Source organism: Ascaphus truei, chromosome 19, assembly GCF_040206685.1.
Source record: "Ascaphus truei isolate aAscTru1 chromosome 19, aAscTru1.hap1, whole genome shotgun sequence".
Classification (NCBI taxonomy): domain Eukaryota; kingdom Metazoa; phylum Chordata; class Amphibia; order Anura; family Ascaphidae; genus Ascaphus; species Ascaphus truei.
The window spans coordinates 27,666,762-27,681,440 of record NC_134501.1 but is presented as its reverse complement, the minus strand read 5'-3'; the positions used below and the strand labels follow the sequence as shown (position 1 = coordinate 27,681,440).

Sequence of the window (14,679 nt, the reverse complement as noted above, 5' to 3'; positions counted from 1 at the left end):
CGCGCCATCCGGGGGCGTGTCGGGAGCTCTGTGACGTCACGGAGCTGGTTCGCCCTCATTGGGCGAACCGCTCACGTGACCGGCCCTGCGCTCCGGCGAGCTCAGAAAACTAAAGATTTGTTAAGACACACGCTTCCGCAAGCGTGCACGAGCCCCTGCTAAAGCCGCTCTCATTGCGGCTGCAGGGGCTCACTGGCGAGCAGCAGCACGCCTCAGCACGGGTCAACGCCTAAGCGCTGACCATGCCTGAGACCTATAACTCCTCCCCTAACTGCTCCCTATAACTCCTCCCCTAACTGCTCCCTATAACTCCTCCCCTAACTGCTCCCTATAACGCCTCCCCCAGCTGCTCCTGTAACCTCTCCCTATAACTCCCCTCCTAACTACTCCCTATATAAACTCCCCTGACTGCTCTTATAACGCATCGTCTAACTGCCTGTATAACAGATATCTCTTTCCGCACTCTCGAGCTCTCTCGATTTTCCGTAAATTTAAATGATTAAAAATACCTAAATCTGATATATTTTTGCTGCGGCTGTCTTTAAAAAAAAATAATCTAATAAAACATGTCACCGTCCCAAATGAGGATTGCACCGTTAGCCCCTGACCTGCAATGGAATTCTCCCTTCTCAATGGGCTATTAAAAGAGCATTTTTTGCATTGCGTTTCTTACTAAGAGACCCTTCCTCGCCCTTTCCAAGGCTAATTTTTTTATTAAACTCTTGATGCTCCATTCAGGAGATATCGGCACTTTAAATATTAAGTGTCCGGGATGTTAAAATGAGGCTTTCCCCAGAGCCCAGTGCTGTCTAAAGGTTACCATGGTAACCTCAGAAACTGGAGGCTAAGACAAGTCTATATTGTAACACTATAAAAACATTAGATTAAAGAGTTAAACGTATGTAGGCTTCCTGGGAGGAGCGGGGCCGCTGCTTTAGAACAGAACAAGGGGGCAGATATTTTGGACGTGACTGGTCCCTGAGTCACTATCTCGCGGTGAATCAGCGGCAGAGCTAGAGAAAGCGAGATCCGACTTGCTCCACTATTGCATTCCTGGTCTGATCGTCACTGCTCCTTAAAAAGAATTCCTGCATTTCACAGCAGCAGGTCCATGTGTTCTACAAGGGGCACTAATTACTCGTCCAGGTAATCAGAGGCACCCCACGGACTGAAAGTCTGAGGCCTCAGGGCTACTGCAGACCACATGTAAACAGTTTGTCACATGCAATGGCTCAGAGCAGAGATTTTTTACATGACGTGTAAGGGGGTCAGTCAGTCCCTCCTAGGGGCAACGTGTATTAATGGCAGTGACATGGTTAAAGGGTCAGCCCCTCCTAGGAGCAAAGTGTACTAAATAGCAGTGACATGGTTAAGGGGTCAGTCTCTCCTGGGGCCAAAGTGTACTAATGGTAATGACATGGTTAAGGGGTCAGCCCCTCATAGGAGCAAAGTGTAATAATGGCAGTGACATGGTTAAGGGGTCACATCAATGGGAGATTTAAAAAAAATGATGCTAAAATCCTTGTTGTTGTATCAGCTAGTAGATAAGACGTATCTCCAGGCTCACACGCTGTCCTGTACATGTAATTGCTTTGAGACGATTCCTCCTTTTTGCCGCAGGCGATGCATTGCTCCACGTTACCAGTACACTGACAAGAGCCGGATCTTAGCTACTTCTTGAGCAGAACCAATGCTTTGTGCCCTCTGACCTCTCCTTCATGGAAAGAGTGTTCAGTCCGCGCTCTTGCTTCCTATGATTGCAGAAAAATAATTTCTCTCCTTCCTCTTGCTGCTCCTGTGATTTGAAGTGTCTCCCCCACTCCAAGAAGGACCCCGGCGGAAGAATCCGTCTGCAGGAACAGGTAACCAAGAAAAAAAGCACAAGTGCGCACCAAGGTAAGAGTATGAAGGTATAATGTAACAACAATAATATCAAAACTTACATATAAGTAAAACTTAATTAGTGTCCAGGTCTAAGCGATGTTCTCATCCTTTAGGCTTCACCATAGATTAGGCAAGGGGGCGATGTCCAATTCTCTTCGGGTGACAGTCCCGTGCGCTGGGGCTGTCTCTGTGGCAGTCACTGCAGTAACACCTCTGCGTGTGTCGGCGTGGTGTATAGCGCAAGTGCGCATGCGTGGAAATGAAGGCCCCCTACAGCCGTCCGTAGATGCCAGTTCGTTTGAGGGATCGCAACCGGAATAAATACATTTAGTGTATGCCAGCCACCGGGATTGAGGTAGGCTGGTTACACAATTCGCAACGCGTTTCGTTTAACAGGTAAACTTCATCAGGCAATAACCTGGACACCTGCGAGGGGTCTTTTATATGTCTTTCAAGCTACGTCATTGGTTGTTCCAAGGTCGGTGTGTGACTCCGCAGGAGGGTGACAGTCTCAGGAGGTATGGTGAGTGTGATGGGGTGAGAGTCTGACGTAGCTTGAAAGACATACTGTATAAAAGACCCCTCGCAGGTGTCCAGGTTATAGCCTGATGAAGTTTACCTGTTAAACGAAACGCGTTGCGAATTGTGTAACCAGCCTACCTCAATCATGGTGGCTGGCATACACTAAGTGTATTCATTCCGGTCGCGATCCCTCAAACGAACTGGCATCTACGGACGGCTGTAGGGGGCCTTCATTTCCACGCATGCGCACTTGCGCTATACACCACGCCGACACACGCAGAGGTGTTACTGCAGTGACTGCCACAGAGACAGCCCCAGTGCGCGGGACTGTCACCCGAAGAGAATTGGACATCGCCCCCTTGCCTAATCTATGGTGAAGCCTAAGGCCCGGGCCATAGAGGGGGGGGAGCCGGGCTGCACCGCGCTGACGCTGAGGCTCGCCTGCATAAGCTGTGCGATTCCATGCACATACAGGCGAGCCAGCGTCCGCGATCGGAGGTGGGGGGAGACTGAGGGAGGTGGGGCAGTGACGTCGCTGGGCCAATCGCCCGCGACGCACTGACGTCGAAATCAATGCGCCGTAATGTTGACGCAGCACCGCTCTCATTGGAGGTTTCAGCCGACAGCGCGCTGAAAAACAGCTTGGCACTCGGCTGAAAACTCCAAAGCCTGAGCACGCCTGCGGACACTCGCGCGAGCCCCCTCTCAAGGCATCCTCATTGAGGATGCAGGGGCTCAGCGCTGAGCGTCCGCACGCCTCAGCACGGCCTGTCCTTGTATGGACTCGGCCTAAAGGATGAGAACATCGCTTAGACCTGGATACGAAATAAGTTTTACTTTTATGTAAGTTTTTATATTATTGTTGTTACATTATACCTTCATACTCTTACCTTGGTGCACACTTGAGCTTTTTTTCTTGGTCTCCTTCATGGAAGTCGTATTTCAGTGTGACGTCCTTAACCCTCGCTCTCATTGTGTTTATATAGCACTTACCCACCATGAAGGCCAGGCACTGCCATCCACTGCACTTACCCACCATGAAGGCCAGGCACTACCATCCACTGCACTTACCCACCATGAAGGCCAGGCACTGCCATCCACTGCACTTACCCATCATGAAGGCCAGGCACTGCCATCTACTGCACTTACCCACCATGAAGGCCAGGCACTGCCATCCACTGCACTTACCTACCATGAAGGCCAGGCACTGCCATCCACTGCACTAACCCACCATGAAGGCCAGGCACTGCCATCTACTGCACCTACCCACCATGAAGGCCAGGCACTGCCATCTACTGCACTTACCCACCATGAAGGCCAGGCACTGCCATCCACTGCACTTACCCACCATGAAGGCCAGGCACTGCCATCCACTGCACTTACCCACCATGAAGGCCAGGCACTGCCATCCACTGCACTAACCCACCATGAAGGCCAGGCACTGCCATCTACTGCACTTACCCACCATGAAGGCCAGGCACTGCCATCTACTGCACTTACCCACCATGAAGGCCAGGCACTGCCATCCACTGCACTTACCCACCATGAAGGCCAGGCACTGCCATCTACTGCACTTACCCACCATGAAGGCCAGGCACTGCCATCCACTGCACTTACCCACCATGAAGGCCAGGCACTGCCATCCACTGCACTTTCCCACCATGAAGGCCAGGCACTGCTATCTACTGCACTTACCCACCATGAAGGCCAGTCACTGCTATCTACTGCACTTACCCACCATGAAGGCCAGGCATCTTATTCCCTCACCTGCTGTCTATAAGTCTCCCATCATACCACTTAGAGTGTAAGCTCTCCGGGGCAGGGATTTCTTTTCCTATCGTCTGATCTTGTGCCAACCACGTAACACACAGTTTCAAAATCCACGACCAGGGCATACAACTAATGAGGCGAATCCCTAATGCACAGCATGGAGAACACATCTTTAATAACACAAAAATACACTTGCAAGGGGAGGGGGTGGGTGTGTGTGCTTTTAACCCTTTCACTGCCCGCGCGATCCGGCGACGCACTGCGTTTCATCAGCGCCCCGTTGCCAAGGCGGGTCATTAAGTTCGCCATTCAAGTTCTGACTTCCGGCCTCGCTGCGGCAGAAAGGAAACCGTCTCCCGTAGCAGACGGCCATTGTTTAACATCCCGGACGCAAAGTTCAGCATCTGACCCCGATATGTCCAGTTGTGAATGTCCGGACCATTCATAAGATTGAGAGGTGGTCCCTGCCCCGGCTGTGAAGCCCCCCGGCCCCCGCCCCCCATACCCAGGATGAAGCAGAATAACAATAGGCGGAATGATCTGTGAACTCAAATGCTTCCCATCCTCTGTTTAACCCATGCGATGCTAAAGCCTTAAGCAGCCTTTTAATGTCAGCTCATTGTAGTGGCATTTAGAAAAAATCTGACTATGTATGTGTGTGTATCTATCTATCTATCTATCTATCTATCTATCTATCTATCTATCTATCTATCTATCTATCTATCTATCTATCTATCTATCTATCTATCTATCTATCTATCTATCTATGTATATATCGTATCTAAGACGCACCACTGATTTAATTTAAAAAAATTGGTAAAAAAGAAACTACATTAAATGTGCAAAAAAAATGCACACGCACGTGTATAATGTATATAATGTGTATAATGTATATAATGTATACAATTTGCAGGTACTCTATATATTTTTTATACGCACATTTGTATTTACAAATGTGTCTATAACAAAATATATATGTTTGTATATACCGATGTGGCAGTTTGCAAAGGCTTGTATGCGCAGAAAAAGTGCGTGCAGAATTCTTTGCCTTTTGTTGTTTTGTGAACGAGTGATGCAGCCGTCAGCAGCCACAGAGATAAAGGGGAAGCGCAGCACTTACCAGATAAGAGCACAATAGCATTGGATAGAACAGTGATGCTCAACTTCAGTACTCAAAGTCGCTTCCCCACCCCCCCCCCCCAACAGGTCAGATTTTCAGGATATCCCTGCTTCAGCACTAGTGGCTCAGCGGCTGTCTTTGACTGAGCATCTGAGTCACCTGTGCTGAAGCAGGGATATTTATATAAAGTCCTAAAGCCCCCCCCCTAACAGGTTTTCAGAATATCCCAACTTCAGCACAGGAGCCTCTGAATGAGACCTGTGTGGAAGCTAGGATATACTGAAAACCTGACCTGTTGGGGGGGGGGGGGGAGGGGGTTGCATGTTACAGAAAACCAGGACTGGATCCATGTCACGCAGGAGATTCAGAGTAAACCGTGGACATGCTAACAGAACCGCAACTCTGGGGACCCCCTGATTCCCGAGATACTACAGGTAGTGCATCCCGGTCCCCCGAGAATAGGGACCCCCTGATTCCCGAGATACTACAGGTAGCGCATCCCGGTCCCCCGAGAATAGGGACCCCCTGATTCCCGAGATACTACAGGTAGCGCATCCCGGTCCCCCGAGAATAGGGGGACCCCCTGCTTCCCGAGATACTACAGGTAGCGCATCCCGGTCCCCCGAGAATAGGGACCCCCTGATTCCCGAGATATTACAGGTAGCGCATCCCGGTCCCCCGAGAATAGGGACCCCCTGATTCCCGAGATACTACAGGTAGCGCATCCCGGTCCCCCGAGAATAGGGACCCCCTGATTCCCGAGATACTACAGGTAGCGCATCCCGGTCCCCCGCGAATAGGGGGACCCCCTGCTTCCCATCCTGGTAGGGATGGGGGGGGGGGCTTGACAGGCAGTGGGGTCCTTGACAACCGCAGCTGAGTTCAGCTGACCTGGAAAGCGTTTCCGTTGGGACAGCGTGGGGCGTAACCGTGGTAATATTCCACAAAGAGAGCGGCGGAGGGGGCGGGAAGAGAAAGCGATGTGACTAGAGAGAATCAGACAATGACTGGACATTCTCCGGGGTTAATGGTTAACGGACTGCAGGCACGTGCATTGTATTAACATAGCACTCCCACCTACTGCATGGAACCGCGGGACCCTGTAAAAACCATATATAACCGTATAAATACACACGTGTTCTCTGTATAACAGTATATACACAGGTGTGGGTCTGTGTGTATCTATGTGACAGTATATATACAGGTGTGGGTCTGTATATCTATATAACCGTATAAATACACACGTGTTCTCTGTATAACAGTATATACACAGGTGTGGGTCTGTGTGTATCTATGTGACAGTATATATACAGGTGTGGGTCTGTATATCTATATAACCGTATAAATACACACGTGTTCTCTGTATAACAGTATATACACAGGTGTGGGTCTGTGTGTATCTATGTGACAGTATATATACAGGTGTGGGTCTGTATATCTATATAACCGTATAAATACACACGTGTTCTCTGTATAACAGTATATACACAGGTGTGGGTCTGTGTGTATCTATGTGACAGTATATATACAGGTGTGGGTCTGTATATCTATATAACCGTATAAATACACACATGTTCTCTGTATAACAGTATATACACAGGTGTGGGTCTGTGTGTATCTATGTGACAGTATATATACAGGTGTGGGTCTGTATATCTATATAACCGTATAAATACACACGTGTTCTCTGTATAACAGTATATACACAGGTGTGGGTCTGTGTGTATCTATGTGACAGTATATACACAGGTGTGGGTCTGTGTGTATCTATGTGACAGTATATACACAGGTGTGGGTCTGTGTGTATCTATGTGACAGTATATATACAGGTGTGGGGCTGTGTGTATCTATATAACAGTATATACACAGGTGTGGGGCTGTGTGTATCTATGTGACAGTATATACACAGGTGTGGGTCTGTGTGTATCTATGTGACAGTATATATACAGGTGTGGGTCTGTATATCTATATAACCGTATATATACACACACGTGTTCTCTATATAACAGTACAAGCTGATATACCCAGCATTTCATTTTCCTGCACCCCCTCTGTCTTCGCTCCCCTCCCCGTGCACAACTCCACCACCCCCCCCAGTTCACAGCTGCACCCCCACCCCTTCACATCTCCGATTCCCCCCCCCATTCACAGCTGCCCCCCCCCCTCATTCCCACCTCCGTTCCCCTTTACAGCTCCGTTTCCCCCCCCAATTCACAGCTCCGTTCACCCCCCTTCACAGCTTTGTCTCCCCCCCCCCCCATCGTTCACAGCTGCGGTACCCCGCCGGTCACATCTCCGTTCCCCCCCGCACATCTCCGTTCCCCCCGTAAGCTCCCTTCCTCCCCCCTCCACAGCTCTGCACAACACCCCCCCTGCATCTCACATCACTCTCCCCCCTGCACCTCACATCCCTCTCCCCCCTGCATCTCACTCACATGACTCCCCCCTGCACCTCACATCACTCTTCCCCCCTGCACCTCACATGACTCTCCCCCCCCCCCGCACCTCACATGACTCTCCCCCCCCCGCACCTCACATGACTCTCCCCCCCTGCACCTCACATGACTCTCCCCCCCTGCACCTCACATGACTCTCCCCCCCTGCACCTCACATCACTCTCCCCCCCTGCACCTCACATCACTCTCCCCTCTACACCTCACATCACTGTCCCCCCCTGCACCTCACATCACTCTCCCCCTGCACCTCACATCACTCTCCCCCGTGCACCTCACATCACTCTCCCTCTGCACCTCACATCACTCTCCCCCGTGCACCTCACATCACTCTCCCTCTGCACCTCACATCACTCTCCCTCCCTGCATCTCACTCACATCACTCTCACCCCTGCACCTCACATCACTCTTCCACAATGCACCTCACATCACTCTTCCACAATGCACCTCACATCACTCTTCCCCAATGCACCTCACATGACTCTCCCCCCCTGCACCTCACATCACTCTCCCCTCTACACCTCACATCACTCTCCCCCCCTGCACCTCACATCACTCTCCCCCTGCACCTCACATCACTCTCCCCCGTGCACCTCACATCACTCTCCCTCTGCACCTCACATCACTCTCCCCCGTGCACCTCACATCACTCTCCCCCGTGCACCTCACATCACTCTCCCTCTGCACCTCACATCACTCTCCCCCCTGCACCTCACATCACTCTCCCTCCCTGCATCTCACTCACATCACTCTCACCCCTGCACCTCACATCACTCTTCCACAATGCACCTCACATCACTCTTCCCCAATGCACCTCACATCACTCTCCCCCCCTGCACCTCACATCACTCTCCCCCTCTGCACCTCACATCACTCTCCCCCCCTGCACCTCACATCACTCTCCCCCCCTGCACCTCACATCACTCTCCCCCCCTGCACCTCACATCACTCTTCCACAATGCACCTCACATCACTCTTCCCCAATGCACTTCACATCACTCTCCCCCCCTGCACCTCACATAAGTCTCCCCCCTTGCACCTCACATCACTCCCCCCTGCACCCACATCACTTTCCCCCCTTGCACCCCACATCACTCTTCCCCCTGCATATCACATCACTCTCCCCCACTGCATATCACATCACTCTCCCCCCCTGCATCTCACATCACTCTCCCCCCTGCATCTCACATCACTCTCCCCCCTGCATCTCACATCACTCTCCCCCCTGCATCTCACATCACTCTCCCCCCTGCATCTCACATCACTCTCCCCCCCTGCATCTCACATCACTCTCCCCCCTGCATCTCACATCACTCTCCCCCCCTGCATCTCACATCACTCTCCCCCCCTGCATCTCACATCACTCTCCCCCCTGCATCTCACTCACTCTCCCCCCTGCATCTCACTCACATCACTCTCCCCCCTGCACCTCACATCACTCTCCCCCCTACACCTCACATCACTCTCCACCTCACATCACTCTCCCCCCCTGCATCTCACACACATCACTCTCCCCCCTGCATCTCACATCACTCTCCGCCTGCATCTCACATCACTCTCCCCCCTGCATCTCACTCACATCACTCTCCCCCCTGCACCTCACATCACTCTTCCACAATGCACCTCACATCACTCTCCCCCCTACACCTCACATCACTCTCCCTCTGCACCTCACATCACTCTCCCCCCCTGCATCTCACACACATCACTCTCCCCCCTGCACCTCACATCACTCTTCCACAATGCACCTCACATCACTCTTCCACAATGCACCTCACATCACTCTTCCCCAATGCACCTCACATCACTCTCCCCCCCTGCACCTCACATCACTCTCCCCCCTGCACCTCACATCACTCTTCCACAATGCACCACACATCACTCTCCCCCCTGCACCTCACATCACTCTCCTTCTGCACCTCACATCACTCTCACCCCTGCATCTCACTCACATCACTCTCCCCCCTGCACCTCACATCACTCTTCCACAATGCACCTCACATCACTCTCCCCCCCTGCACCTCACATCACTCTCCCCCCCTGCACCTCACATCACTCTCCCCCCCTGCACCTCACATCACTCTTCCCCAATGCACTTCACATCACTCTCCCCCCTGCACCTCACATAAGTCTCCCCCCTTGCACCTCACATCACTCCCCCCCTGCATCTCACATCACTCTCCCCCCTGCATCTCACATCACTCTCCCCCCTGCACCTCACATGACTCTCCCCACCCTGCACCTCACATCACTCTCCCCCAACCTCACATCACTCTCCCCCCTGCATCTCACCTAACTCTCCCCCCTGCATCTCACCTCACTCTCCACCCCCTGCACCTCACCTTACTCTCCCCTCTGCATCTCACATCACTCTCCCCCCGCATCTTAACTCACTCTCCCCCCTGCACGTCACCTTACTCTCCCCCCCTGCATCTCACATCACTCTCCCCCCTGCACCTCACATCACTCTTCCACAATGCACCTCACATCACTCTCCCCCCTGCACCTCACATCACTCTCCCTCTGCACCTCACATCACTCTCACCCCTGCATCTCACTCACATCACTCTCCCCCCTGCACCTCACATCACTCTTCCACAATGCACCTCACATCACTCTCCCCCCCTGCACCTCACATCACTCTCCCCCCTGCACCTCACATCACTCTCCCTCTGCACCTCACATCACTCTCCCCCCTGCATCTCACTCACATCACTCTCCCCCCTGCACCTCACATCACTCTTCCACAATGCACCTCACATCACTCTCCCCCCCTGCATCTCACATCACTCTCCCCCCTACACCTCACATCACTCTCCCCCTGCACCTCACACCACTCTCCCCCCTGCACCTCACACCACTCTCCCCCGTGCACCTCACATCACTCTCCCTCTGCACCTCACATCACTCTCCCCCCTGCATCTCACTCACATCACTCTCCCCCCTGCATCTTACTCACATCACTCTCCCCCCTGCACCTCACATCACTCTTCCACAATGCACCTCACATCACTCTTCCCCCCTGCACCTCACATCACTCTCCCCCGTGCACCTCACATCACTCTCCCTCTGCACCTCACATCACTCTTCCCCCCTGCATCTCGCTCACATCACTCTCCCCCCTGCACCTCACATCAATCTCCCACAATGCACCTCACATCACTCTCCCCCCCTGCACCTCACATCACTCTCCCCGTGCACCTCACATCACTCTCCTCCCATCACCTCACATTACCCTCCCGCTCTGCACTTCCCATCACTCTCCCCCCCTGCACCTCACATCACTCTTCCCCAATGCACTTCACATCACTCTGCCCCCCTGCACCTCACATCACTCTTCCCCAATGCACTTCACATCACTCTGCCCCCCTGCACCTCACATAAGTCTCCCCCTTGCACCTCACATCACTCTCCCCCCTGCATCTCACATCACTCTCCCCCTGCATCTCACATCACTCTCCCCCCTGCCTCTCACATCACTCTCCCCCTGCACCTAACATCTCTCTCCCCCTGCACCTCACATGCCTCTCCCCCTGCATCTCACATCACTCTCCCCCCTGCATCACACATCTCTCCCCCCTGCACCTCACATGACCCCCCCCCCCTGCATCTCACATCACTCTCCCCCCTGCATCACACATCTCTCCCCCCTGCACCTCATATGACTCTCTATTCTGGATCCAGGGTCATGTCTAGCGTATGAATGAACCCAGCTAGCTTCAACTCAGCCCTCTTTCCAAAGCACAACAAGTCCTGTATATTTTCTTCACTTTATTTAGGAAAGCAGCAATAAAAACAGGCACTTGTGGATAAGATGTTTGTGTTGGAAAGGTGTATCTCGGTGGATGCTTTGTAATTAAGGGCAGGTGAAAAGAATTGGCCTTGCCATAGGGGTGTAACATAAATGTACTCACTCTGCCAATGTCAGAAAGTAAAGACAGTGGGTACTGCTTGTGACACAGGGATAGGGGCCAGGCTAAACTAACTGTCAGCAGGGACAGGGGGGAATGGGAAAGCCCATTAACTTGGAGGACTGGAGATGTTGCCAGGGCAACCAGGGGTGTGACAGACTGGAAGGAAAAAAGGCAACATAATGTATCCATTCCATCTGCACTGGGAGTGAAACTGCAAGGAAAGTAACATCTAAATACAGCTAGCAGGCAGAACTGCCAAGGAAAGGGTGGGGGGGGTGAAACAGAAGGCTGAAATGGGTAATTCTGTTCCATGACACTCTCCCACCCTGCACCTCACATGACTCTCCCCCCCTGCACCTCACATGACTCTCCCACCTGCACCTCACATCACTCTCCCCCCCTGCATCACACATCTCTCTCCCCTGCACTTAACATCACCATCCCTGCACCTCAAACACACCCCCTCCCTTAGAAGCCACGCCCCCCACCCCTCTGCTCCTGCACTAAGAGATTTGCTGGACATTAGAATGTCAATAATTTGGGAGGTGAGTCATATTGGAAGCTCAAAATAGTTGCGTTGACCTACAAATCCGCAGCAGAATGTCCAGTGAAAGTTTTGTGGTGCTACGTGGTGCCATGTGTGAGATTTCGATGCTTCTGACATACAAACAAACGGAAAACGGAATCCAACTTAGAATTATAGTATAGATATATACAGGTGTGGGTCTGTGTGTCTATATAACAGTATATATACAGGTGTAGGTCTGTGTGTGTGTATAAACAGGTGTGTGTGTGTGTGTGTGTATGTGTGTATATATATACACGTCACAAGACGCGACAGCCCTTGAAAAATCAAATTTTGCCGGTTACCAGTTTTCGCGACGTCGCAATGCTTTTGTTTTGGGGCGACGTCGCGTCACCGGCACTATAAGCACGGCCTCAGGCGCACAGCAGCTACATAAGGTTGTGGGCACTATTAACCCCTTCCCCGCCAGCAACTCATTCATCTGCAACAAACCCCACAGTCCCAGTTACAAGAGAGGGTGGGTGGGGGCCCGGGTGTAGACCCGGTTGGGTGGGCCCAGTTCTGTAGACCCGGTTGGGTGGGCCCAGTTCTGTAGACCCGGTTGGGTGGGCCCAGTTCTGTAGACCCGGTTGGGTGGGCCCAGTTTTGTAGACCCGGGACTGAATAACAGATAGTTTGGTAACCCAGTTTCTCCTGGCAAATAACTGGTTAATCTTCCTAAAAGGAGTCATTTTTCCATGGGAAAAACCCCCAGCCCTGGAATGGGGGGTTTGTGGGCTCCCGGGAAGGAATGCGTTAGTCCCTTGGTGCCTGTTGGGTTGATGGAAATATTCCCCCCCCCCTGTCCGCCCTCGCAAAGATTAAAAAAAGGCTTTAAACTTGAGCGCTGTGACCTCCTGAGTCGTACTGGGGATTCCTGGCATTCCTGGCTCGGCCTGCCCTAATCAGCGCACTTTTTAAGCCTTTGACTATTAAAAAAATATAATAAAAAACCCTCTGGGTTTCAGTTAATGGCGGCTGTAGTGGTTTTAACCCTTCTGCTTCCATTCCGGATGCCTAATAAAACTATGTTGTCTTCTGCAGCGCTCTACGTAAACGTTTTCCAGGCGCAGCGAGTCCCTGACCCGAAGAGCTTACATTCTAATTGTCGCGCCCCAGGCAAAGTGAGAGGTTGTGATTTGAGCGGACATGGAAGCAGCTCTCCAGGGTGCAGTTTTTTGTTTTTCATTATTATTTTTTTCAGTTGTAGTGGGGCGTCTTCTGCTGCTTTAATGGGCTTCAGCTTTTAAGGGGGTCAAACCATGGTACCCCTACTTCAAAGTTTTAACCACCAGAGTGACACCGCTCCTCCAGCCCGTGGCGAGCAGGTGGCCAGGACGTCACTGATAACGGAAACGAAAGAAGAAGAGTCCTCTTGTGACTAGATTGCGGGCAGCACTCCACGATTTAGAACAGGGGTGCGCAAACTTTTTTTTTGCGCCCCCCTGCTTGCTTGTGCCACCCCCCCTCCTTTACCTTTCCTCCGGCATCAGCTGCGCCATTTGACTCCACGTTGTCATGGCAGCGCGTCGCACGAAGCCGCCGGAGAGAAAGTACGGCTGGAATTATAGTAAGCTCTTGCGCGTGCATGTCATTGCACGTAGCGCCAGTGTTTTGTGTCTATAGGCCAAACGATGACGCGCGCGACTAGGAGGCTTGGCCATGATGTCACACATGTAGTTTTTTTTCCCCTGCCTCACTGTGATTGGCTCAGTGTCACGTGGCACGGCAGCCGCTCGAAAAGACACATTTCATTGTCTTCCCACAAAGCTGCCGCGCCAACGCTCTGCTGTGCGCGTGCGTCGGCGCTAGATACGCTGTCATAGGGAGACAGGTATTTGTCATTGATGCTAGCGCGCACACGCTTACTATAATACAGACCTAAGATACAGACAGAGTTCTCGCGCGGTTCCCTCTGCATCTTATTTAAATGTTGTGAAGGAGAGCGCCCTAGAAAATGTAGCCACCATGTCATTGGCCCCTGAACCACCAGATATTATGTTGTCATGACTATCTCATGGTTCATCCAAATAGTTAAGAAGTAGCGCATGGTTGACGTAGGAATTTGGAGTCTTCAATGTTGGACTGTATTGACAGAGGCACTAGATGTTGTGTATGGAGAGGTATGACCAGCAGAAAGTTGATAGAGTATTGGTATTATTCTATTCCCTATTCTTCTGGAGGTTCGGGAGGTGGCCCAAAGCTGAGGAACCTCAAATGGAGCGTGTAAAAGAGGAAGGATCTCAAAATAAGCCACACAAAGGTCCACACCTTCACCTTCTATTTCTGTTTAGAAGTTCTATCGGGTCCCAAGATGAGACGCATTTAATACTACAATATTCACAGCAATACATGTACACCCCACATTTATTAAACTGTTTTAAACTCATTAGTTGGAATAGGTCCATAGCTGTGCATGAAACTTGTGTCTTCATATACCCTGTAGGCAGC

The 14,679-nt window shown here is 51.7% G+C and overlaps 1 protein-coding gene across 1 annotated transcript in view; it reads left to right on the top strand.

Moving 5' to 3' along the window:
• BCAR1 (BCAR1 scaffold protein, Cas family member) overlaps nucleotides 1-14,679 on the top strand; it is a 115,236-nt gene that overhangs the window by 26,454 nt on the left and 74,103 nt on the right. The window lies entirely within an intron of this gene.